The following is a 3,299-nucleotide window of genomic DNA, read 5'->3' as shown; positions in this document are numbered from 1 at the left end:
TAAAGTTTCTCCTTATAGGTATGTCTACCAAAATGTGTATTACAGTCCAGTTTTAACCCATATGCTACAAGTGTTTAGGGCAGCAGAAAAATTCCTAAAATTTAAAAGCATATGGTACAAATCATCTCCATTATGGAACAATAATCATTTTCTATCTGGGGGGGAACCATTCACTAACAGAACTTGGGAGGATAAAGGTATTACTTCTCCTCAAGATATTAATGGGGCAAGTACTATCCTTAGCTTTCAAGAACTGATATCTCGATATAATATTGATAAACACTCTCTTTTCTTCTACTTTAGAGTAAGATCAGCTTGTAAAGCCTACGGCGTTCCCTGGGGGTCAGATTTAAAGGACCATCCCATTTTAAGTTGGATACAGTGTGCTCCAGGACAGATAGTGTCATATATTTGTGATAAATTAAATTCCCAGAAATACATTCATTTCAGGAATGAAAGCCTGGGATAGGGACATGTCTGAATTGGGACAAAACTTAGACTGGGATGCGATTTGGGATAATGCTGCTGGTGCTTTGAAAAACCCAAATCGTCAGTATATACACTTGAAATTTTGTCATAGAGCATATTTAACACCACGAATTAGACATCAAATGGGACTGGTTCCTGACGCTTACTGCTCATTTTGCCCCCATGGAGCCATTGGCTCTTTTATACATGTTGTATGGGAATGTCCAGGGGTTTTTGATTTGTGGGGGAAGGTTATCAGTACTCTTACAGAACTAACGGGTGTACAATTACCAATGGACCCCACTGTATATCTTCTAAATGATGACTCCCACCTTTCCCTTATGGAAAAAATGTGCAAAATCTGGCTGGCAGGCCTGACTGCAGCTAGGAAGATTATAGTCCAGCGTTGGAAACCTCCCCATGATATTTCAAATACTCACTGGCTTCAGAGCTTTTTGGACATTTCTTACCTGGAACTTTCATCAGCAAGAGTAAATGATGCACGACCAAACACAACCTTAATGTGGACAAATTTGATATCTAACTTCAAAGATCTTTTGTTAAACTAGGAATGCTTTGTCTGTGTATGCACTACCACTCAGTTGGTTGGTGGAAGGGAGAGGGATGGGGAGAGACGGGGTGGAGGGGGGATGGTGATGAAGGTGGGGGGTGGCTGGGTTAAATAGTCAAAATGTAATTGGCAGTTGGTTGTATTGAATGTAATTTGTTGGTGTTGCAATAAAAAATTAGTCATAAAAAAAAGTCCATTCAATTTTCACTCCTGCATTTGATTTCCTGGTTAATCCTGTTATAAAAATCCAGCTCCATTTCTGCCACAACTTATAGACCAAGTCTGCTTCACCTTTTTATCTCTGTTCTCGCCAAGGACCACTTCCCCTTTTCTAGTCCATAACCCAGCAACTGCCCCTTTCCACAGTTATCCTCATTCATCTCTGTGGCAAACCCCGCTCTATATTTTCCCGTTGGTTTCTTTTGGCTAAGGAAGGGTATAGTGGGAACAGATGCATTATTCAAAATGGTACTGTCGTGTCAATGTGAATAAATATGACTTGCTTGCACAGCCCTACCATGGCTGCATCTGAAAATGCGTATGTTATAACTTTCATTCTTATGAATACATCCAATATGGGTGCTGTCTGTTTCATCAGTAAAGTTAGTACTGAAAACCATGAACTCCCCAGCCCTGTCCATCCTCCATACCTTTTATGATTAAATCCGTTATAGGTGCTCTCTGTTTCATCTGCAAATTTAGTACTGCAAACTCTGAACTCCCCAGCTCTGTCCAGCCTCCATACCTTTTGCAATTTTTGGCAACTCTTTATTTGTCCAAGCCCCAGGATTACTGTCTCCTTCTCTTCCCGCATTTGTCTCTCTTCCTATTTTCCACCTTAAGCACTACTTGGTTGATCAAGATTTTTACCAGACTTTCATAGCTTAATTTGATATTTGACCATGAAATTTCATCTTTAGCATGATGTCAGTTTACTTTTTGTTGCTCTGAACTCAGCGAGATTGCCTCTGATGTTGGATTATCTTTGCCCATTCATATATCGACATGACTGATCTCGGAGTCCTTCTCAGATCTTTGACATGATTGAAATATGATGCATGCTGGATGTAGGACATACAATAAAGCAGATTAATTGTGCTCACATCAACTTAACTTCTGACCTCATATCCCTTTCATCACCAAGACCACCAGTAGTTTTACTCATCTCCATCCTTTGCTCTGGGCCGGCTGGCAGTGGTGTAGTGGCATCAGCACTGGACTTCCAGGCAGAAGGTCCTGAGTTCAAACCCAGCCGGGTCTCAACCTGGGCAGCAGCAGTATCTGTGCGGAAGAAAGGCCTGGCAATCTACTTCCGTATCTTGCCATGAGAACCCTGCCATGGTCCATGAGGTCATGAAGTCAGACTCGCCTTAATGACTGAATAACAACATCCTTTGCTCTACTCTTCTGCTGCTGAAGCCTCATCATCCATGTCATTCTTCCCTCTAGATCTGAAAACTCCATTACATTTCAGGCCAGCGTTCTTGTTTCCACCCTCCATAAGCTTCAGCCTGTCAGTGGCATGTTTCCAAACACACTGTTTTCAGTTCACCCTTTCCCCTGTGTGCTCTGCCTTCTGATCTACATTGGCTTCTGGTTCAACTACCTGCAAATTAAAATTCATTCTTGTGACTTCACTCTTCCTACTCTCTAGCTACCTCCAGCCCTATTTCATTAGGTGAACTTAGCTTTCCTCTAACTCCAGTTTATTGTGGAGTCACAAAACTATGGATGCTGGAATATGGAGCAAAGACTAGACTTCTGGAGGGACTTAGCAGGTCAAGCAGCATCTGTGGAGACAAAAGGATAGTCATAGTTTTGGTCTTGATGCAGGTTTTTGACTCTACTTCGACTATCCCCCTGTCTTTGCAGAAGCTGTCTGACCTGCTGAATCCCCCGGCCTATTTTGCACTGTCCACTCTCTTCAAGCATTATGATTGGCCGTCCACTCTCTCCAGGCATTATGATTGGCCGTCCACTCTCTCCAGGCATTATGGTTGGCTGCAGCACTGGTTCCCATTGTCTTGCCCCTCTCTTTCCCCCAAGCCTTTATAATCAGCTACTTCTACTAAGCTTGCTAATGTCTGCTTTGATAATATTTAAGCCTACTCTTGTGAAGCACCTTAGAAGATGCCACCTTGTCAAGGATACAACATAGGTCAGATTTTTGTTGAATTAGCCTGTTTTCAAGTGTTAAAATGATAAATATTAGATTCCAATACAAAAAAACTTTAATGATTTAAAAAACATTTAGATATCA

This window comes from Mobula hypostoma, chromosome 16, assembly GCF_963921235.1.
Source record: "Mobula hypostoma chromosome 16, sMobHyp1.1, whole genome shotgun sequence".
Taxonomy (NCBI): Eukaryota; Metazoa; Chordata; class Chondrichthyes; order Myliobatiformes; family Myliobatidae; genus Mobula; species Mobula hypostoma.
This window is presented reverse-complemented; position numbering follows the sequence as displayed.